This window comes from Diadema antillarum, unplaced genomic scaffold, assembly GCF_040938485.1.
Source record: "Diadema antillarum isolate AM-2024a unplaced genomic scaffold, OU_Dant_1.0 scf00000071, whole genome shotgun sequence".
In the NCBI taxonomy this organism is placed as follows: Eukaryota; Metazoa; Echinodermata; class Echinoidea; order Diadematoida; family Diadematidae; genus Diadema; species Diadema antillarum.
The window spans coordinates 1,491,585-1,517,140 of NW_027270960.1; the positions used below are offsets into that span (position 1 = coordinate 1,491,585).

The window sequence follows — 25,556 nt, forward strand, 5'->3', positions numbered from 1 at the left end:
CACATTGAAAGGTTCATTCTTGTATTGTTTTGATTATCCAGTACGCTGATAACCACAAGAAGCTACATGGTTCATGCATACCAATTTGGGGACCAAACTGCAGTGAAAACGTGATATTCAAACATGAAAATGAAACAATTTTTATTCACTAGCTTAATTGTGACATTTTCAGTTGCCAGAGTCACAAAATATGCTGCAGAAAAAAGGAGAATATTCCACAAAGGGTGAGATAAAAATTTGAGGAACATTAATTGCTCATTTGACTAAACAATGTTTTCATTATTAACTCTTTATGTGCCACGTTCGCACGTCCGACTCAGTCGACGGCGTGCCAACTTTGCATATTCTGCTCAATAAACAAAGCCGCCAAAACCGATCGATAAATCGCTAGTCCTGCGGTACAATGAAAGCGTTTCTAGCGCTTTTGTTTCTCTCGCATACGGCTTGCATTCTATGTGGTGATTGACTGTCAAGCGGTGTTCCCAACTATAGATTTGTGTGTACATTCTAAGTTTCTGTCACGGTTTCATGTGTAAAAGTCATGCCTTCACAGTAATGTAGCAAACTTGTCATTCAAAAGAAAATTGAAAATAGATTTTTCATACAATTTATATTGAAGCAAAGTTTGGCATTCCTCTAAACTTTGCTCACTATTATGTCAAAGCTCAAAAGCTGAAATTTGTAGAAGTTACACAAATTGGAAAAACAGAATTCTTTCTCAAAGCATGTCTACCTTCGTGTCCCAGAATAACGTGGCATACAGGGGGTTTCCACCATGGCACATAAAGAGTTAATATTCAGCTTCAGGAATGCTATGCTCCAGCACTATAACATATGAAACATATGAAAAACACGTACGGTATACAAGCTGAATAGTGCAGTAGAGTACAGTTCAAAGTATTTTAACAATAAGCATAGCATATTTGCAGTATCGTCTCTTTCTGGAGCTCAAAAAGACATCGCGCGGTACTCAATCCTGTGAATGGCATTTTGAATCATGTGCAGTACAGTGTATTTCGAAACACTGATTCTACATAGCAATTGAGCATAAACACAGCCCATGTAAAAGTAATACAAGATCATAGAGCAGTATGCCATTGAATCACAGAGAGTTAAGATGCATTATACCTGTTTGATGGAGAAGATGACTGATGATTCTTGATGTATGGTATCCTCCACTTGTGGTATAGGAACATGTGCACTACACTAACCTCCTTTTCTCCTTGTGCAAGATAATATGAGTCAGGGTGGGCAATTCGTATAAGGCTTTGGTTGGCTAGTCCATGCAATGAGGTTATACCTGTATACTTTTATAAAACAGGCCCTTGCCAATAAGCTACACTGAGCAGGCAATCCTAATAAATTATCTCCTTATCAGAGACAATGAAAACTCTCTTGTGCGCCTCCAAGATCAGATTGTTGATATAGCCGGGGAGGGGGAAGAGATACAATGTATAGCCCTAATGCTCTGCTGGTTTGGGGAAGTGCCAAGCCCTATGGTTTGTTTCTCACAGAAGTGCTTTGTGGTCTGCCAATTAACCACAGTCAGCAAACAATGTTTGGGCAGTCTGTGGTTGAAACTCAAAGCTCCTTGGCATTCCTCTCAGCCTTCATTGAGAAAGTGAACTGATGCTCCATCCATACTAGTCTGGGCTCCGTCCCCTTTTCCTTGGTGCGACCAAGAGAGGGCGCAAATTTTCTGATTGCGCTAATCGAGAGACTGCGCGCCCAACGAAAAAGGGTCCGGGAAGAAAGTTTCAGTTCCGATCGGATTTTGACCGAACGCGATAAATCATTCGCTCTGACAGGTCCCGCCCACCGAGTATGGTAGTAGTCTGTTCAGCCAGTCTCAGTAAATGGAATTCGCATCTATCTGATTTCGTATGTGATCTATATTAATGACATGTAGATCCATATAGGTCACAAATTGGTTTCAGAGTATTCAATTTTTCTGAAGAAAAGATACAATACCTTTTTCTTCATAGTAGGCCTAATACGAACACATAATGCTGAATTTACTGCTGAAATTGGATTAGACTAGTCATCGACTGTTCTAGGTATTACACAGTTCAGTACCTTTCTCCCAACACCCTGCAGATCTGTCCTTGGTCTCACCATGGGCGGATGGAGTACTGCACGCATGCATTGCATAATTATGTACCTTACCCAGTATAAGTGTTTAGTTTGGCCATGGAGCTAAAAACGAATGGCGATCTACTATCGTTTATCTCTAGTGATTTCTCTCTAATGTTTTTTTTTTCAACTTTGTACAAAAAATAGGGCCCAACAGTAGCCATGACTGCTCGTATCATAATTAGAAATGTTCTTGATTTTGCGATCTTGTTTGTGCAACAGGATTTTGTAAGAGAGAGGTATTTCAGTCGGCTGCACTGTGCCCGAGTGAATCCATAAACACTTTGAAAATCGAGGCACTGATTCTAAATATCAAATTGATATTATATGCAAATTGACTGGGTATACTACGACTGCAGTCGACTGTATGTTGTACTTGAGGGCCAATCCTATAAGATGAAGCCTTGAACTTCTGGAATCCCTTTTTTTTTATAAACGTAAAGTAGGTTTACAATTGGATTTCTATATTATGTCTGGAGAACAATAATTCACAACACAACCACAATACTTTCAGCATAGCGCCTAAATACCACGCAATTTCAAATAAAAACATCCACAAATCTTTCTGAGTGTGGCTCTGACGATGAAATTATTAGTAATAAGTGATTTCATCGATGAATAGCCATCAAAGCTTTATGTGTTATGAAATATAACAGGTTAGAATACAAAAACACGCTTTGATTACGCGAGCATACAAAGGTTTACCGCGTTGAGCTTCACAAGGAATAGTGTTTTATCAGTTTTGATTTAAAAAAAAAAAAAATAAGCTGGTATTTTCTTCAGACCTAATTTACCAAAGGAAGATAAAGATATTACATGTTTGATGGAGAATTTACGTGGCAAACCTTATACACGCTATGTATCCAAAAATTGAATAGGCATTGTTTTCCCGAAGGTTCGTTGATCTGAAAATAAGAGAAACTTTAATATTTTGAAGGTTTGATAGCTCCCCCCCCCAAAAAAAAAGCAAACATCAAACAAACAAACAAACAAATGAAACAAGGTTCGTAAATCCACAAATGGAAAAATTGCATACTTTTAAACTAACATTCGGAATTACCAACCAATATCGTTTTAAATTAACGAACCTTCGGTATTGCAAACTTTTTTTTTCTTTATTTTTCTTTTAGGGGCTATACAAACGAACATTCGGAAGACCAATCCTTTAGTATTTTAAACGAACCTTATTTCGTTTTGGATTACCGAACCATCGTAATAATAAACCCTGAAAATGAACCTTCAGAAAAACAAACTGTAACCAGAAATAAGAAATTTCTGACTCCAGAATTATTCAGGATTTACCAATCCCAGAGGGCAGCGGATATCATACAATTCTGATATTCACCTTGCATTGTAATGATGATGCCATGTAACAATCAGGAGGTAAACTATAATCATCGAGAAGGCGAGAGAGCCTCCTCGATATAACAGGCAAACTCCACAACACCATGCTGAAGGGCATATAAATCAGACACTTGCTTATGAATAATATCGTAGTGCAAAATAAATTCTTTAATTATTCATTTAAACTTTATGATACCACAGTCTCCGGGGTTCACTCCTCAGAACAATACATATTACATGATAACAACATGGTATGGACTCCTATAAAGTTTATCTAACTGCATGCCCTAGATTTTTAATCCTTCATTGTTGGACGATAATTAAAGATGTTCATTAACAGCATGATTAAAGGAGAAATATCTGGTATTTCCAATGAAACATAATAGTACGTTACCGTTAAGACAAATTGCAATATGTCGTGCCCCACACTGCGCATCGTCAATTTTTATACAGATGTTCAATGCATATAAATGCAATTTTACTAATAGCTGGGTTCGAAAGTTATATCATCTGTGATGTGTAAATATTTGCTAAACTATTTACTTCCGGGTATTGCTTTCCAATAGGTGATCTTTAACCATACAGACAAGAGAAAGTCCACTCCCATTAAAAAAGAGAAGTAAAATGCATGTCTTTTCAACAGTATGGTTTTGCGGGAGGTAATTTGCTAGTCGTATCTTATTCAATTTTGCCCCCTCCTTTTTTTGTGTGTGTATCAATTAGAATGACCTGTATTCCGTCCTGCATTCACATTGGTGAGCACCCATTAAAAAGAAGTGTTCGCTTTCAAAGTCATAAGACAATTTGAGTCACTGTGTACCTGCGTCTGTGAAGCATTCTCCTACTCATCATTACAATGTCATGTTGTATTATCATCCTTCGATCAACACGGCTTACCATTACAAGTTTGTTTCATTTCATTTCATTTCATTTATTTCATTTCCAACAACATTTTCATACACAAAATAACACAACATCAATACAATGTCGTAACAAAGAAAAATACATGAAGTTAACAATAGTACACATGAAAAAAAGCAAGAGAATATTGAATCAAAACTAAAGTTGCAGGAAATGGAGGAGACATGCTAAAAAGCTAAGCTTGTATTTTGCAGTCTCCTCGTGGACAAAAAGACTAAATAACATCGAAAGGCAATTAGCTGGACATAAACGGTGTGCAACACATACAATCCTATACAAATAAACAAACAACAAACAAACAAACAAACAGACGGACAAACAAACACAAGCAACCTCTCTTGTAAAGAGAAAGATAGAGAGAGAAAAACAAAACACAGTGAGGGAAAAGGAGGAGAAGAGGAAATTATTTTGAAGGAAGAAACAGAAGGAGACAAGAGGACAGGAAAAGGCGAGAAAGGAGAAGAGATGAAGATGATGAAGGGTCTATACCAGCACACGCGAGGTACATGGTGCGATGGATCACCGAGGTATATGTACATAATGTAGGAAGGAATAGATTAAAGAAAAGAATGAGTATAACGAATAAAAAAGGAAGCTCAAAATTAAGGGTAACTAAGATATAACTCATTCAACTATATAGGAATTTATGAACAACTTCTTCAATTTAAATGTAAATGTATTTAAACTTAGAACTTGTTTCATACTATCATCGAGAGAGTTCCAGAATTTGGGGCCAGTAAAAGAAAATATAGATTTAGCAAACATAGTCCTCGTTAATGGCAAATAAAATGAGTTGGATTGCTGGGTAGGATACAGATGAACAGTTCTATTTTTAGTGAACATGGACTCAAACACAATTGGGAGAGAATTATTGATAAATTTGTACATGAATTGTCCGAGGTGTAGAAAATACAAATCCTTTACCTTTAAGATTTTGTTTTCTTGAAATAACACATCAGTGTGACTTCTCCACGATTCATTGCAAATAATACGAAGAGCTTTCTTCTGTAACAAAAGTAGTCTTTCCAAATGAGAAGAATGTGTGTTTCCCCAGGCGAGTATACCATAATTCAAATAAGGTAAAATCAAAGATGAATATAACATTAAAAGAGCGTTTTTGGGTAAATAAAATTTAACTTTATTTATAACACCTATATTTCTTGAAATAATACGGCTTATGGAATCAATATGTAAATTCCAAGTGAGTTTACGGTCAATAGTCAAACCTAAAAATTTGATTGAAAAAACTTCTTCAATAACTGTGTCATTCAGATAAACATTCCTTGGCACATTTTCCAAAGAGTTACTAAAAATCATACATTTAGTTTTTTTGATATTTATTGACAATTTATTTGCTCTTATCCATTGAAGTAATTTATCCAATTCAACATTTAAAACATCAATTAACATGTTAGGATCAGAATGTGATAAAAAAAACATTAGAATCATCAGCAAATAATAGAAAAGAAAGAATACTTGATGAATTCGGCATGTCGTTAATGTAAAGGATAAATAAAAGAGGGCCAAGCAAACTTCCTTGAGGCACTCCACAATTGACATTTTGCATGACTGATGTATGTCCGTTAACATACACAAATTGCTTTCGGCTAGAAAGGTAACTCCTGAACCACTCCAAGGCCTTTCCTCGGATACCATAATGTGATAACTTATAAAGGAGTATATTATGGTCAATGGTATCAAAGGCCTTGGAGTAGTCCAGGAAAACGCCGATTGTATGATGAAACTGATCAATAGCTTTTGAAACTTTATCTAGAAAGGTAAGTATTGCCTTTTGCTTTGTTTTGCTTTACTGCTATAGGTTAGCACTAACACCTTTTCAGGGAAAATAGATGTGTGTTATAACCCTCCTGCTACTTCAAAATCCATTCAGTTAATAAAATTAAAAGAATTGACATATTGTTATCGCCACGTATCAGCACATGCCGTGTGAACATAACAGCGGGTATTGTTGTGATGGTTAAGTGTGCTATTTACAAGTACATAACTACAAACCCTTCTTTTAAGTTTCGGCTAATGAACATTATTTCATTATCAGAAAAAAAAATAGTGAGCAATAGTTTATTTACGAATAAACGAGCCTTCGGAATAACAGACATAGCTTTTAACCAGCACCATATTCCTCACGAACATAGCACTATCAGCATAATCTGTTTTAAAGGCAAGCCACAAGTGTTTTGGTAAAAGGACGCAAGGAATAATGTTGCTTTTACGTTTAGATTGAAGTAGTTTGACTATGAAAGTTGCTACTATGAATAAATTCCCTCAGAGCGTTTGTATAAGTTTATAATTGGATGAATCCTGCGAGTTATGTTGGCCAGGGAGTGAGTTTTCGTAACGTATACGTTTCCCACCTGCGCTTTTCCGTGGAAATGAGATAATAAAGTTACTTTAATGTGTTCTATAGTGAGATATGGGAGTGGTTCCTTGCAGGTGAGCTATATAAGGCTGTCATAATCCTTGAGGAGAAATCTCATAGCAGGGTATCACGTATGTTTCGTTGAATCTTAAAATACCTTATGGAATTCGTCAGTGAAATCCGTCTGTATTTGACTCGATCTATATAAAAAAAACAATAACAAAAACACGTCATGTATATGAAGATCACATATTTTAGCGGATATAGTGGGATTGACCCTTTTACGGATGTCATTCTGTTATGCTCGGAGGAATCAATCTAAAATAAAGTCTGTAATCTACAATAAGCCTATAATGTCCAATGAAACATTTTTTCATCGTACTATAAAATCGTGGTATCTCCCCTATTTGGATGGAGGCTACGTTTCATGAAAAGACTTCTCTCTCATAAGACACACAGACTTTACTTCTCTTGTATACATAATATAGCTACATAATTATGAGAATCTTTGGAATTTCCTTGATTTTATGTAAAGACTTTTATATGATGACTTCATGAAATCATGGACCCTAGTGGTAGGGTCCATGATGAAATCATGGAATGGGCAGCTTGTCTCTCATCATGCATAAAGAAAGCACGTAGGCCTACATTAATGCAGTATGATGAGCTGCGGTCGAAGTACAAGTTTAGTCTAGCAGCCAGAAAGGGTCCCCGTGCACCCCCCCCCCCCCCTAAAACAAAATTCTACGATATGTTCGAAGATCGTCAGAACCTGTATTTTCTGAATCCGGTTGTCGCCAGCGGAAAAAAAGGTTGCGCGCGCGTCTTATTTGCATATTTCCTAGATGGCCGCCGCCCGTTGCTAGGAGACGGATTATTTTTGAATAACTTTATTTAGGAATAACAAATTACCATAAAAATGGTATCATTTTGAAGAGAATTAAATTTCCTACAAGCTGATACCCCATTTGATGGGATAAATAGTTGTTGTCATGAAATATTAAGGAAGGAATTATGATTTTTAGCATTTTTCTAAAAAGATACGGAATTTGGTTATAATGTTCTTTTCCATACATCTAATATGCATTTACAAATAACATTTGAAATTTCCTAAAATTATCCCCCAAACATAGCTATTATCATGTGAAAACGGCTTTCCAATACACCAATTCCTTTAAAAGTTACACGACATTAAAGGGGATAAGGTTCAATAGGTTTTACAGCAATATTTAAGGGTTATAATGTCTCCGCGCGCAATTGCGTAGGTTCTGTATGTGGGGTTTGTTGTAGATCACTGCTATCTATTGATCAAATCTCATCGAAATCGGCGAAGAAAGAAAGAAAAATTACACTTTCTATTCCTTATATGAAATACATTTTTTTTTCTATTCTGTGTTACCAAACTCAATCCATTCAGCTTCCCATATGAACAGTTTCTTGTCTTTTTGGATTCCCTCCAAAATCACAACTTATCTGATATTAAAAAGTTAAAGAAAAAAATTTGACGTGACAGTTTCCTCTTATTGGAAGATTAAAGTGAAAAAAAAAGAAGAATCTTATGCTAAAAGCCCTAAGAAATAAAGAACTTGTTAAATGGCCTTTCAGAGTTTAAAATGAAACATGGCTATCTTATTTTTTCATAACAAAATGAAGGGAAGTATCTGTGTAGTTCATGTCGGCCCATACTGGGTTACTATTCTTCAGAAATGGTTTCCGTGCACCCCCCCCCCAAAAAAAAAAAAAAAAAAATCTACGATGTGTTCGAAGATCGTCAGAACCTGTATTTTGCGAATCTGCTTGTCGCCAGCGGAAAAAAGGGTTGCGCGTGCGTCTAATTTGCATACTTCTAAGATGGCCGCCGCCCGTTGCTAGGATACGGATTATTTTTGAATAACTTTAGTTAAGAATATCAAATTACCATAAAAATGGTATCATATTAAAGAGAATTAGATTTCCTACAAGTTAATACCCCGTTTTATGTAATAAATAGTTGTTGTTATGAAATACTAAGGAAGGAAGGATTTTTTTTACATTTTTCCCAAGAAATACAGATTTCAGTAATGTTTTTTCCATACATTTAATTTCTGTTTACAAATAACATCGGAATTTTCCTTAAGTTAAACACCATAAATAAGTATTATTCTGTGAAAGCGGCTATTCAATACACCAATTTCTTTAAAAGTTACACGACATTAAAGGGAAAAGGTTCAATACGGTTATACAGAAATTTAAGGGTAATGTCGACGGCCGCACTTGCGTAACGCGTGTAGTACTGTAATAATCATTGCAAGTATGAGACCCTATCACTTCTTACATCCAAATTATTGATTAAATATCATTAAATCTTGTGGAATATGAAAACAAATTAAATTTTTTATTCGCTATCACCTTTGATCTACTCAGCTTCACTTTTAGTTTACGTCTTTTTTCATCAAATAGAATGAAGGCCTTACGAGAGGTGTAATTTCATGACGGCCGAAACGGGCTTACCTGGATAGGGGTTTCCAACATATCGATATTAATCAAACTTCTCTTCATCAACTCTTATTCTTCTGATCATCTTCACACACATACTCACACCTCCAGTATCGCACACAGGCATTCATGCAGGGGAAATGAGCTCAGTCATGAATTTCGTGAATTTATTCAATACGCCATTAATGCATTCATGGAACATCAAACTCGAATGCTTTATTTAGATGTCGAAATAAGAGATACATGTATACCGCACAAGCGACATATTTCTCACCATGCTCTAGCATGAAATCAATTTATTTTTTTAAGATAAGATCGCACATACGTGTTCTCATTCTTTGGTGGTTCGCCTGATGGTTTTTAAACATATTGCTCATACGTTTATTATTGCCAAGAAACTAATAGATAGATTACAAATACCAAGGAATGGCATTGATAAAAACGAATAGTTGCAAGTCAAATCCAGTCGCTTTCAAATTCTGTGGGTTTTTTTTTATAAAAAATGATTTCATGCACTTAACTTTATTACATGGGTTGATTTAAATGCAATACAACGTAAACTTGGTTGTTAAATCCGTTAGGAGTGACTAATAATCAATATTATACAAAAATGAGAGAGAGAGAGAAAAAAAATGTTATGGTTAAGTAGACCTTAATGCATGGATCTATAAAGCATGAGGGAAATGTCTGAGGGAACATTAACTATGCATGCGTGTATGTATGTATGTGTGCATGCATATACTATAACTATGTATATATAATATATCTATATCTATATATATATATATATATATCACGTTTATATTTATGCAGGTTTGTATACTTTTGTGTTGTGTGTGTTTGTGTTCAAGGATGTATGTGTATCTCTAATGTGTTAAACATTAGACATATTCAGAGTGTAAATGTTTAACCACAACGAATACAATATTTTCATGTTTTCCACAGAAATTAGTTGCTAAAATGATTTGAAGTGTATCTGCTATAGGCGCATCTGACGTGCAATCCACTTTTAGAGCGCATGTAAGTTCCGCTGGAATAACATTTTAACTCATGCATGAATTAAATACACCATCCAATGTTTTCAGATATCCATGCCCTACTCGTCCGCCGGTCCTTTTTAGATAGAGTAACTAAATATGCATTATCGATACCCAAAAGATTATTGACATTGCACGTTAAACACTTTCACTAGGTTGCCATTGTCGCGAGTCTCGATATGCTAATACATGTATACTATCTACCACAAATCGATTCTTAGTCTACGAGTGACCGTGGTGATCTTATCATGGCTTATCACATCTTGAGGTCTATGGTGGTAATCGTGTTGATCGTAGAAGAATTATTGGACTGTTCGAAAAATTACTACGATCAACACAATGTCTTTGACTGACATCAAGATTTGATTATCTGATGATCAGCACGATTAGTCCCCGAGTAAGACCACGATTTCGGGCGAATCGAGAAAGTGGACCCAGCTTAGTGAATTCCACGAGAGTGGTAACGTACCATAAGGATAATCAACACGACAGTTTCAATACCGTACATATCAATATTTACATATCTTCAAAGATTACTTCACCTATGTAATCTAGATTCTTTTGTATGCCTCCGCCAAGAAGTGGTGCCGGAGGCATTATGTTTTCGGGTTGTCCGTCCTTCCGTCCGTCCTTCTCTCCGTCCGTAATGAATTTTGCGGACAGCGTAACAAAAAAAAAAAAAAAAAAAAAAAAAAAAAAAAAAAAAACCTGAAATTTGGCATGTATGTATATTGGGGGTGAAATTCTGCCTATCAACTTTTGGGTGCACATGCTCAAGGTCAAAAGTCAAAAGGTCGAGGTCAAATGCTTAAAATTTCACTATTTCCCTCATATCTCTGCAATGCCTAAAGATATTTTCTTGAAACTTAGTGTATACAGGTATTACCCAGTTAAAATTCACTGGTAAAAGTTTGGGGTGATAAGGTTAAGGTCAAATGTGAAAAGGTCAAGTGAAAATGTTAAAATTTTACTTTTTTTCTCTGTATCTTGGATATTGTTCAAGGTATCTTCATGGAACATAGTATATATTATGCATGTACTGACTGGAAGTGATTATCTAGGGAATTTGGGGTTCATGGGGTCAAAGGTCAAGGGCAACACTTCAAAATTTTACTATTTCCCTCATATTTATGCAATGCCAGCAGGACTTTTTTAAACTTGGTGTATGCATGTATAACCCAAAATAGAGATTCTCTGGCAATTTCTTTTTTTTTTGCCAAAAAGGTCAAAGATCAAAGATCAAGAGAAAGTGCTGAACTTGCTTCTTCCTCCATGTCTCGGAAGTGGCTCATGGCATCTTGAAACTTAGTACATATTTATGCATGTTCTGCCTGACAGTGATTCTCTTATGAATTTTAGGGTCAAAGGCCAGATGAAAATGGTAACAATTTATTACTCAATACAAAAATTGCACTTTTTCTCCATACCTTGAAAATTACTTAATGCATAAACTTATGAAAGGGCCAAAGTCAAGTTAAAGTCCTAAAATCCCCAAATACATGCTCTCCTATTCATCCAATTAGACCTAGGTCAAGGAAGGTGACCATTTTGAATTTTGAATGGAAACAATGTCATTATCGTTTTCAAATTCCCAGTAACAGGGCATTTAATCTTGTTGCTTTCGCGTGGCCTTTCTTTCTATAATATACAAGAAGTAAATTTGTTATTGCTTTCAGCAATAACAAATTTGGGCCCGTTTATCTATATCATGACGAACCTCCGGAATAACGAACCTTTGGGGGAAAAAAAATGAACCTTCGGAATAATAAACTGTGACCAATATTGTTATATTGTACAAGCTTTAACGCCGACATCTATTAACCTACTATATTACTACTTTCACTCTTTGAAAGGAAACAACCAACGACACAACAGGAATGGAAACAATGTCATTATCGTTTTCAAATTCCCAGTAACAGGGCATTTAATCTTGTTACTTTCGCGTGGCCTTTCTTCCTATAATATACAAGAAGTAAATTTGTTATTGCTTTCAGCAATAGCTAATTTGGGCCCGTTTATCTATATCATGACGAACCTCCGGAATAACGAACCTTTGGGGAAAAAAAATGAACCTTCGGAATAATAAACTGTGACCAATATTGTTATATTGTACAAGCTTTAACGCCGACATCTATTAACCTACTACTACTTTCACTCTTTGAAAGGAAACAACAAACGACACAACAGGAATGGAAACAATGTCATTATTGTTTTCAAATTCCCAGTAACAGAGCATTAATCTTGTTACTTTCGCGTGGCCATTCTTTCTATAATATACAAGAAGTAAATTTGTTATTGCTTTCAGCCGGCAGCATAGCTTTCGATGGTTTGTGATATCATTAGAATTAAAACATTGAGCTCTCCATAGCTGACAATTGTAAAGTAGTAGCCCGCCAAAGTTGGATTACCTTTTTTTTTTGATACGCACTGTATAACCTGAAAAAAAAAACAGATTATTCGGTTTTTATCAATTGTACATTATAGCCACTCATATAATGATGTATTGTTTGAGTTAGTCTTCGTACACCACTTAATTACCAACTGCTAATAATAGACGTAATCTTCGTTGTAATATTAAACTAGAAATGTCGCTATGACGACTGGTATGCCTCCGCCATAATGCATGATTCTCCTAATAGGTCTATAGTACATGTGGACAATGTGTGATTACATTTTCACAAAATTGGCAAAATATTATAATGGCATGTTTGTCACAAATGTGTTGAATGGTCACCTTCCTTGACCTAGGTTTAATTGGATGAATAGGAGAGCATGTATTTCACTTGATCTTTGACCTTTGACCTATCGTAGATTTTTTTTTTTGGGGGGGGGGGTGCACGGGGACCATTTCTGAAGAATTTATGATGTAACCCAGTATGGGCCGACATGAACTACACAGATACTTCCCTTCATTTTGTTATGAAAAAATAAGATAGCCATGTTTCATTTTAAACTCTGAAAGGCCATTTAACAAGTTCTTTATTTCTTAGGGCTTTTAGCATAAGATTCTTCTTTTTTTTTCACTTTAATCTTCCAATAAGAGGAAACTGTCACGTAAATGTTTTTTCTTTAACTTTTTAATATCATGCAGATAAGTTGTGATTAATTTCACGTTCTTGGAGGGAATCCAAAAAGACAAGAAACTGTTCATATGGGAAGCTGAATGGATTGAGTTTGGTAACACAGAATAGAAAAAAAAAACATTTTTATTTCATATAAGGAATAGAAAGTGTAATTTTTCTTTCTTTCTTCGCCGATTTCGATGAGATTTGATCAATAGATAGCAGTGATCTACAATAAACCCCACATACAGAACCTACGCAATTGCGCGCGGAGACATTATAACCCTTAGATATTGCTGTAAAACCTATTGAACCATATCCCCTTTAATGTCGTGTAACTTTTAAAGGAATTGATGTATTGGAAAGCCGTTTTCACATGATAATAGCTATGTTTGGGGGATAATTATAGGAAAATTCAAATGTTATTTGTAAATGCATATTAAATGTATGGAAAAGAACATTATAACCAAATTCCGGATCTTTTTAGAAAAATGCTAAAAAACATAATTCCTTCCTTAATATTTCATGACAACATCTATTTATCCCATCAAATGGGGTATCAGCTTGTAGGAAATTTAATTCTCTTCAAAATGATACCATTTTTATGGTAATTTGTTATTCCTAACTAAAGTTATTCAAAAATAATCCGTCTCCTAGCAACGGGCGGCGCCCATCTTAGAAATATGCAAATTAGACGCGCGCGCAACCTTTTTTTTTCCACTGGCGACAACCAGATTCGGAACATACAGGTTCTGACGATCTTCGAACATATCGTAGAATTTTGTTTTAGGGGGGGGGGGGTGCACGGGGACCCTTTCTGGCTGCTAGACTAGTTAGTGGGCTCAACTTCAGAACAAAACCCCCTATTTTGGTGGACAATGCTGTAGTGTAGTGGAAGTGGGCAGCACTACCACACACTACCAGCGGGAGTGCGATCAGCTGGTATTCGTATTAACTAGTAAAACTGTCTGATTGACTGCGAGTCATGAATATTCATGACCACTCAAGCGTGAACTCTTGACCCTGCTCGATCCGGCGAAAGTATTTTACTGGACTCTTTTTTCTCGGGTATCGCAGTTCTCGGCGTATCGCAATCCTCGGGTGTCACGCCCTCATACGGCTTGTCGCGTACACTGAATCACCCCTACGAGTAAAAAGAGTCCAGAAGCTAGACTACATCCATACCAGCTGTGTACTCTGGTTAGATAGCACATTCGTCAGCTGCAGATGTTCCTCTGGACAACTATGATTCTAATTTTCTTACAATGGAGACAAATGATGGAACTATCAATGAACTTGATATCTCAGCTCAGTATTGATGATGGAGATGGTGCTAACATTTTGTCCTCAAAATTATCAACAAGAACAAATACCAATGGAGCTTCTGACATGATGGATTTATCTCACCTGAGCTTTGATGAGCTCATATTAGACATGATGCTGAAAGATCAACTCCTACAGAGGAGATTGCATGCCACATAAAGATGAAATTTGCTTGCCTCATGGATGCACCAAGACAGACATAACAGTCAGTATCTTCGTGGCAAGGCAGAAATACCGGATCCTACTCTTGGCCAAGCTGAATTCTACAAATCATCGTCAAAGTTCTTCTGGCAAGTGAGAGTGAAAAAGGTAAGTTTTATGCAAACATACTTGCCAATCATGGGGAGTTTTTGCACCAACAGAGAAGGCTCAACATGTTTATTTTTCAACAAGTGCTAATGAATTATTTGGGAATACATGATACATAGAAAACTTATCCATATTCTTTATAGTGTCACAATTAAAAATGCAGATATATCTCATTACCTCGTATTAGCTAATCGCAGCTCTATAAAATCATTGAAAATGTAATGTTCAATTGGATTCTTTCTTATTTTCAGATATGGTGCTATATGAATTAATGACATCACAATTGATGATTCAGGCATCCACACAATTGTGACTGTTGTGAGGCATTTCGGTTGTATATTCTAAGTGACACTGGAAAATATAATAAAATAAATTGAGAGTGCTTCAGAAAGTTTTTGCAGACCTTTGAAGTCATTTTATTTTGTCTTTCAAACATATAATTTTCAATTTCTTAATCAAGGGGTACCTTTGGAAACATCTGCAGTGTACATGTAGCTGTCATTCAATTACTGGTGGGATTTGAATGTGTGTTCTGGTTAACCTATGCACACTTGCTTTTTAATATCCCTATATTCTAATGCATGTAATTTTGTGCACTGCAGTACTTTGATGGGAGTGGTGATTTGATCATGCATAAAAAATTTCAGATTTAGAGTTTGGTGTAATTGATATTCTAACTTCATCAGTTTTCATTTCATGCAGACTGGAGATTTCTTCAAAATACCAGAAATGTATTGTCCTGGAGAAGACACTAGACAAGGAAATGAACCAGACCAAAAAGGAAAGAGCTTGAGAATGCAATGATGATGCACAATGAAAGCCAAATGTAAGTGAATTTCAGGAAACTATTATACATTTCATCTGTGTACCAGTAAATGGTAACTCGATCTACTGCTTGATGGTAAAACTGTCACATAATCACAATCCCTCAAGGTCTATGTCCATCATCTTCCATCATCATAATGTTTACATCTTTTTATACCATGCCATGTTATTTCCCAAAAATAATATGAAATTTATATTGATGTGCAACATCATATTTCATGAATTTTTTTCCTTTCCACAGAGAATTAACTTGCAGTATGGGTTTCCCTTTTTGTAGCACAGTCTGCATAATGTGTACCAAAAGGGGTGTGAAAGCATTTGTGGGACAAATTCATATAATCCAAAATGCAGAAAAATAATGTTAGTACCGCAAAAATATCAATGCATTCAAAATCTGAAGAACAGTGTTTTGTTTAGAGTAAAACGTCTGAAATCAGATAAAAGAACAAGTCCATCTTCATGTGACAAGTGGAGTATGTGAGAAAATAGAGCGCTATCAGAAGAGCACATTGACAGTTTGAGGAAAATCAATAATAGTTTTGAGGAAAATCATACAATCTGTTCAATTTGTTAGCAATTTTTAAAAATTTCTGTACAGTCACTGCCTGATGAAAATTACTACAGTCTGTGATGTCACATGTATAGAATGATATGTAAAGAGAAAACATTTCTATTAAGAGAATTCCACAAAATTTCATTTTGAGAAGAAAGTACAAAGGATTCCCTTAACTGGTACTGATGTATGGTTAGAGTAATATTATTCCCCGGCCTTCTGAATGAGACAAGTCAATTGTTCTTGTCATATACATAATGCTGCAAAGTGAAAAATACAATTGTATGTTGATTTTTCTTTATATTTTCTTTACTTTGTTGTACACATACGTGACATCACAAGATGTTTTAGTCTTCTTATCCTGCCATGGAAGCATTGAAACTTCACAAACTCATAACTTTTGAACACATACAGTAGTCAGATTTTCATCAAACGTGCATTGATGTATTGTACTTATAATATTGCTACTTTCTCTCAATTCACATGCATATTAAAGGGATCGTATAGTTTTGGTTGAGACCTAATTTCAGGGTCTAACATGTTTTGGTGAGATAATAAGAAACCTCTTATGAAATATGAAAGAGCATTCTTTAATTCCATGAGGAATTTAACATTTGTTTAATGAAAATTGGTTTTGAAATGGCTGAGATATCCATAACAGAGCAATTCTAATTAAGTTAATTAAAGGGATAGTACAGTATTGGTGGAGATGAGAATTGGGCTTTTAAGTTTTTGCAAGATACCGAGAAAACACTAATGAAATAGTACAGAGCATACCATTTTAAGAGGAACTCAAAGTTTATTTGATGAAAATTGGGTTTGGAATGACTGAAACATCCAAAAACAAAGTAAAACAAAGCGATCGTAATAAAGTGTGGGTCCCACACTTTATCAGAATCGCTCTGTTTTGGATATCTCAGCCATTTCAAAACCAATTTTATCAAATAAACGTTGAACTCCTCATGGAATCGCATGTTCTTTCATATTTCATGGGAGGTTTCTCATTATCTCACCAAAAAATGTTAGAAACCTGAAATTAGGTTTCAACCAAAACTATACGATCCCTTTAAATTACATCCATGCATTAAAACTTGTGTATTTTTCCCCCACTCCTCACTCCCTTCCTACAATATCCTTACAGCACCATGGTCATAAGCTCTGTTTCATGGGGGTTCTAATTCATTTGCTTTATGTCATTCGTTACAAATTGTACTTTGACTATGTCTGATTTCCAATAAGAAAAATTGAAATGGAATTAAATTGATATGGTCATGAGATTTTATCAATGAACTCTCTGCTCTGTTGTAGTGGTTGTCAACACAATGGAATGTGCTGGTCAGTAGCCTGAAACAAAGGGGCACGTAGAAGTGGGTAGAACAGGTCAGTGGGGACTGAGTGCTTTCCAAATAAACCAGTGGGTCATAGGGTAGTGCAAGGACATTAAGTATAGGAGGGAAGTGAGGAGTGGGGAGAAGTACACAATTTGGGGTCTAACATCGTCCTGCAAATGATTGTCTTTGACTTTAGAATAACTAAGTATCTCAGAATGATAAGGGGAAAAAGTAGATGAAATGGCAGTTACAGAGAAAAGATACTGAGCTGATGTGATGAATATACACTGGCTGGTTATCTACTGGGGATAAGACAGTGGTCAAGGCCAATCCCCTTTCTGTGTTTTATGTGGTCTTTGTAGCAGAACAAGGAGGTAATACAATGTATATCTCTTTGAGTTGAAGAAGCCTTCAATCATCTTTAATAGTTTATCTACCTCCTAACCTTCTAAGAAGCAGTTTGTGCAATTAAAGGATGCAGTGCTTTGTGTCAGTGGGTGATTGCATATACAAGTACATTCAAAGTATGCACTTGGTGTCTAGGATTAGGGTTTAACCCTAATCCCACTGGGTTATTTGAGGGACAAACAGATCTCGGTCGTGGATCGCGCGATCCTCGCGAAAATTTGCACTAAGGTAGAGGCCAATAATCTAAAAGATTGTATAGTTAGATTTTTCACATTTTAATTTATGTATTTTATATTAACTTAATGCTTATTTAAGCAAAAATAATTTTTTGCCTATAAATCCAAAAGTAAAGCTCCAAAACTTCTAATTTTTGGTAAACATATTTTTTCATTATCCTCAACAATAATATTGAAGAAAAAATTCAGCTTCGTAATTTTGCTTATGTATTTCATTGTTCATAGAATTTCTTATGTATTTCTGTTTTTTTACTTTTTGTTTTAGTTGTTTTTTGTCGTCAAAATTTGTCACAGAAACTTTTTAAAGCATAATCAAGCTAAAATGAATCATTATCAGCCACTGAAAGTAAAAATATCTATTTTCATATATAATGAATTAATTGCAAAAACACAATTTACATTGGATTTGTACATAAAATCATGTTTTTGAGCAATTTTTGGGTCGACAATTATATATTTTTCAAAAGGGGCATGGCTTCAAAACGGTATGGCCGGGAGTGACAAATTTGGTCTCAAAAGTTGCGCAATATCTGAAAGAAAAAAGTCATAAAATGTCGCGGCGAGAGCATTGCGCGTTGCAAAATAAAACACCAAATGCGAATTCAAACACCATATCAGCCAGCTCCTTTACTTTTAACGGCACAATTTGTCAATTTGTAATCCTAAAGTAAAAAGCTCCCTAACCTGTATCGTAGGGGAGCAAACTCCTGCCTTATGGCCCTTCCTCACCCCTCCTACTGCAGTTCCACCTTGGTAGGAGAATTCACTCAGAGCCATATGCAGTAAGAAACGCTGGCATCTTTGCATGCAGTTGATATTCAGTGTATTGGAAGACCATACAGTGGGGATATCATGAAAGTATGATTGTGGCCAGGGAGCCAGTGAGTTCACAGCCCTGTGGTGGTTGTTGTTTGTTTGCTTGCCTCCCTGTGCCACATTCCATTGACCACCAGTGAAGGGCATGAGAGCATTTTCCACCTCCCTGATCAGTGTGTACATAAACAAGATTGAGCAGGTAACTCCAACTACTGCATTTTCTGGGAAGCTAGTGGCCAGAAGAGTTGGTATCACACCAGATAGGCAGCTTGCAGCTTGTGTCTTTGATCCTAACAGACAAGTCAACCTTTAATACATGTGGATTGAGTGATTGCAACAATATTAGTAGAACACATTAAGCGGAAGTTTGGGGAAAATCCAACACTCCGTTCAAAATCACTGCTGGATGAGAAGACTACTATAGTGTAAAATGTCATATGTGTAGAATGATACTATAAGCAAAATGAATAGAGAATTTCACAAAACTTTACTTTTTGAATAAAGTGCACATTTCTTTGACTTGTCACCGATATAAGGGTAATGTTATTCCCCCTGCCTTCTGAAAGAGAAAAGTGAAGTGTTCTTTTGTTATGCAAGAAAAGTAAAAATATGTTGAATTTTCTTTATACTTTCTTTATATCGTACACATGTGACATCACAAGCTAAAGTAGTCTTTTCATCCAGCTATGACTAAGCAGTAACTTCAAAAATTGATAACTTTTGAACAGATTGTTAGACTTTCCTCAAACTCTCATTGAACTGTTCAATTTCTACTAATATTGCTGCATTCACTCAACCCACATATCTATGAAGGTGATCCGAACTTGTTCTTTAACAGGTTGGGGCTTTTATACTTCTCAGTGTATATTGGACTGCTTAGCCAGTTGTTGATAACAGGACACTGAACTTGACTATCAGCTAGCTAGAGCTGGACAAGTCATTGTTCTTGATAACAATGCTATTGATAAAGGTCCTAATGTGATATATTTCAACCAGACTTAAAACAAGTTTTGAATGTTCATACAGCTAAACATGGATTGTGACTGCATGACACACATTTAGGATGGAAAGACACCCGTTTATGCTGATAAAAGTGGGCCGACAACACTTCTGTAAATAAAATCTGCAAGCTGATTACCCAACAGATATATGATGATAAGGATTAAATGCCCTAAAAAACAGTACTCAGCAGTCACATCTATGTAAAATACATGCAGCTACAAGAAGCATTTCGAGAAAGTCTGTCACCAGCCTTGTCAACAAACTCTATAGACTTCTGCTTCATACAAACTTTTGAAACCAAGTTCATTTCTTGATATTCATGACATGCATGATTGTTATAAGTGTCAAACAACTTTATTATAATTAATTAGTTAACCAAATTTGCTGACATATACATGGTATATAAAGAATTAGTTCACAAATTGAGAAAATGTTTCTTGCATGAAAAACGAAGTGAATATTTTCCCTTCTATGTGTCTTCTTTTTTTTTACAGGGTATCAATGATACAGAACTCCTAAAGACACATGTGACTGGTGTTATCCTTCATGAACAACAAAAGAATTTGACTTTTAGATATTGGACAACACAGCTATGATTCAAATCTTACCATCAATATCCTTCTGAAAGTATTCCTAGGTGTTAAAGGTAAGTTTTTCATTTGCATCAAAGCAAAAAGTAGGTATTAGTAAAGTAATTACTGCTATTCCGCATGATGCATACTGGTCTTAAAAGAGGTCTTGCACTCGGACAGTTCCATTCTTTGTAGTTTTTAGTAGTAATCACATTCAGCAAGTACTTTCAACTATTTTAAAAAATAAGTCTATGTTGAAAGGAAATGCATTTAATCCCTGTCTCCATACGATGGCTGATTGCCTACATCACAATGTATAGATTCCTTTTAACAACAGATAACCAATTACTGTCATGGTTATAATATCTGGCAATAAACACAAAGCAATTTCAAAATATTATAATACTGTTCAATTTTGGAAGGAATAATAATCAGTCAGCTCATTTGACATCCCTTTGTCATATGCAAACCTTTATGTATGTGCACTTCCTGCCTCCCATTCAAAAAAATGTGATGCAATTCTATTCTGTTGAGATCAAAGGAACCAAAATTGTTGTCGAGCAAAATTTAGGCAGACAATGACAATATTGATACTGAAAAATATGTGTATTGTTTCTTCCAAAATGTAACAATGTTAAATTCAATAAGGCAATAAGAAAGAGCAATGGACTGGTGTGTGAAAATGAAATATCCCAATTCATTGTTATACAGTATAAAGTAAAAAGATATATGCAGTTGTAGGTACATTGAAACTTACACAACATTTAAAGAAAAAAAATGTAGTAGAAGACTTGACGGGTCTTTAAATGTACTTTGAAGGGTAACGTTTACAGATAGGCCCTGATCATCATGTAGTAATCACACTGCAGTTTAGAGATAGAAAATGATACATGACTGAGTACAATGTACATTGATAAAGATTCCAGAAAGAAGGTAAAATTTGAAGAGGCCTCATATGAGCAACAAAGAAGATAACTCAAGAGAGGAGAAAGATAAAGGTGTTGAAGTATGTGAAAATCTATCTTTACATCCTCGAAAATGAGAGTACAGATTTATTATGAAAATTTGTCTGAATAGTTCATACAATGTACATGCTAGGGATGACAGGAATGGTTCATCCTCAATTATTTGAAAATATACTTGGCATTTTATACTATCATCGCTAGCTCAAGTACCCTATCGACAATACAATCGGATGAAATAAGTGCTATACTACATGACTGTAATAATGAGCCTTTTACAATCCAGTGTGAGGTCAGACAGTTCACACTACTGGTGTGCTTCCTATGCAATCACAGCACATATACTCCCCATATAATAGTCAAGAGGCATTTAATCCTAATTCTGCATAAACTTGGCCCTCTAAAGAGGTGTGGACAATGTAGGCAGTTTAAGAAGTACATGTGTGGTCACCAAACAGGAGATTTGAAAAGTCAAACAAAGCTTAAGAAAACAAACACCTCTGTGCTGCAGCTAAACAGGAAACACCTTACTATCTGTGTGTTATACTGTCCCAAGAGTTTGTGTTTAAGTTTTTAAATCGCATATTTTTGTTTATATTCTTCCTTATAGGGTCATGTCACCAGACAGAAGTAACAACAGCACTAAGACTTCGACAGCACTCTGCAGGATTCAGAATGGCATTCATCTCCGTGAAATTCAACATAATAGGCATATGGATACATACAATTACAATTAGTAATGTACTCCTGTGTGCACTGGATGAGAATGCTTCTGCTATTGCCATAGATGAATGTGCTTACAGCTAGCAGCAGCAGTACCACTGCTCCTCAGGAACATTAGTAGAAATGGCTCAATGTGATGTGGACATCATTTGTGTCAAATGATCATGGAAGCTATACATGAAGTATGGACAAAAAGTGCTAACAGACTTAAGTTAACAGTGTGGGATTCAAATTTCCTTGGCTTGTAAATAAACTGTTTGTCACATAATATGTTCTGGAAGCTTGATACTCTGTAAGTAGAATCACATATCAGCTCAAGGCTTGCCTAAATTACTGCACTCAGCCCCATATTTTCATATGTGTATAAATACATTTTACTGGCCTGCCAAGCTGTACCAGGGAGAGAAGTATCCTTTTGTATATTTCTTCTGCCCCTCCCCCCTTTTTTTTTTGGGGGGGGGGGGGGGGTTGAAATGGTGCTCTAAATACATTTGAACTAGATGTATGTATTCAATAATATTTGTTTTGTTTTGTTTTTGTTTTTGTTTGTTTGTTTGTTTGTTGTTTTGGGGGGCAGCCCAAAATTAATATCGCATTGCTTTGTGTGTTCTTTGTTGTTGTTTTTGTTTTTGTTTGTGTGTGTGTGTGTGTGTGTGTGTGTGTGTGTGTGTGTCTGTTTGTGTGTAACAGGTGTCTAAGATGGTTTAGCCTGAAATTTTGGTGGCCAAAAAAGGAAATGAGTACTGGCCCAAAATAAGACCAACAAAACAGTCTATTTTCTATGATAGTTGCTTGCTTTGGGGACAACAGATAACTTTTTTCTTTTAAATTGATGGTCCACAATTAATCAACCTAAAACCAGGCTAATGGGCCAAAGTTAATTTTTGACCCTGCATACTGCATATGGACCTGCAAGCAAGAGTTAATTATCCTAACTTGGTTAAAAACTTTTGAGTACCTTTTTCTATTTCAGTGTTGAGTAATGTTATCCACAGAGAATAACTTCACCACTTTCTGAGGCCACTCTAAACAAACTCAAAAAAAAATACAGTTCAAGACTCTTCTTTTCTTAACAATCATGGATTCAATTTTCTCAGTACTCTTTTTGTACTGGAAATCAATTGAAGTGTGCCTATCGCTTGACACGGTAAATTTGAAAAGTCTATTTATTTAGTGTATGTTGCTCCCCATATTAGAAGCTTCAGTTACACTGCATGCTTAATGCAGCCATGTAGACTGCGTCTGTGTGTGAAAGACAATATTATGAGCCCTTATGTCTCCATCAATAACATTTTTTTCAGCAATTAATTAAGACCATTTCTGAAAGACATCGAAATATAGAGCATGTAGTTGGCCTATTTCTTGCTGAATTGAGTAGTCTTATATACAATTGATCATACAAATTGATTCATACAAATGAAGTGAGTATAGTATTTGTATCACAGGCATGGCTGTTCTCTGATTTGAAAACTATTAAATTACATGCAATTTCATATATTTTTCTATATTGGTATAGGATTCCTTTCAAACAATTAAAAGTGTAGCATATCCCACGTTAATATGTCTGAACACCTATTACTATTTTTATGCAAACTATACATTACAATTCTTCGCATTTTTGATGAATTTTCTTTGCTGACGACACCTCTCACACAAAGCTGGGAAGGTTCAGCAAAATCCAAACCTGTGCATCTAGGCAAGTTTGTCAAAAGCCAAACCTGAGCAGCTCAGCACATTCATCAAAAGCGGGGCAGCTGGGCAGGTTCATCAAAAACCATGGGAGCTTGGCAGGTTCGTCAAAAGCCGAACCTGGGCAGCTCGGCAGATTCGTCAAAAGCCGAACCTGGGCAGCTCGGCAGGTTCGTCAAAAGCCGAACCTGGGCAGCTCGACAGGTTCGTCAAAAGCCGAACCTGGGCAGCTCGGCAGTTTCGTCAAAAGCTGAACCTTGGGAGCTCGGTAGGTTCGTCAAAAGCCGAACCTGTGCAGCCGCTGGCAGGTTCGTCAAAAGCCGAACCATGGCAGCTCGGCAGGTTCGTCAAAAGCCAAACCTTGCCAGCTCAGCAGGTTCGTCAAAAGCCGAACCTGTGCAGCTCGGCAGGTTCGTCAAAAGCCGAACCTTGGCAGCTCGGCAGGTGCATCAAAAGCCGAACCATGGCAGCTCGGCAGGTTCGTCAAATGCCGAACCTTGCCAGCTCGGCAGGTTCGTCAAAAGCCGAACCTTGGCAGCTCGGCAGGTTTGTCAAAAGCCGAACTTTGCCAGCTCAGCAGGTTCGTCAAAAGCCGAACCTAGGCAGCTCGGCAGGTTTGTCAAAAGCCGAACCCTGGCAGCTCAGCAGGTTTGTCAAAAGCCGAACCTTGCCAGCTCGGCAGGTTCGTCAAAAGCCGAACCTGTACAGATTGGCAGGTTCGTCAAAAGCCGAACCTTGGCAGCTCGGCAGGTTCGTCAAAAGCCGAACCATGCCAGCTCGGCAGGTTCGTCAAAAGCCGAACCTTGGCAGCTCGGCAGGTTTGTCAAAAGCCGAACCTTGCGAGCTCGGCAGGTTCGTCAAAAGCCGAACCTCGGCAGCTCGGCAGGTTTGTCAAAAGCCAAACCCTGGCAGCTCAGCAGGTTTGTCAAAAGCCGAACCTTGCCAGCTCTGCAGGTTCGTCAAAAGCCGAACCTGTACAGATTGGCAGGTACGTCAAAAGCCGAACCTTGGCAGCTCGGCAGGTTCGTCAAAAGCCGAACCTTGGCAGCTCGGCAGGTTCGTCAAAAGCCGAACCTTGGCAGCTCGACAGGTTTGTCAAAAGCCGAACCTGGGCAGCTCGGCAGGTTCGTCAAAAGCCGAATCCTGGCAGCTCGGCAGGTTCGTCAAAAGCCGAACCTTGGCAGCTCGGCAGGTTCGTCAAAAGCCGAACCTGTACAGGTTGGAAGGTTCGTCAAAAGCCGAACCTTGGCAGCTCAGCAGGTTCGTCAAAAGCCGAACCTGTACAGATTGGCAGGTTCGTCAAAAGCCGAACCTTGGCAGCTCGGCAGGTTCGTCAAAAGCCGAACCTTGGCAGCTCGGCAGGTTCGTCAAAAGCCGAACCCTGGCAGCTTGGCAGGTTTGTCAAAAGCCGAACCTGGGCAGCTCGGCAGGTTCGTCAAAAGCCGAACCTGGGCAGCT

General features: G+C 36.8%; 1 pseudogene; it reads right to left on the reverse strand.

Annotated features, from left to right (window-relative positions):
* The window catches only part of LOC139716969 (low-density lipoprotein receptor-related protein 1-like), a 183,283-nt pseudogene that overhangs the window by 140,839 nt on the left and 16,888 nt on the right, over window positions 1-25,556 (reverse strand).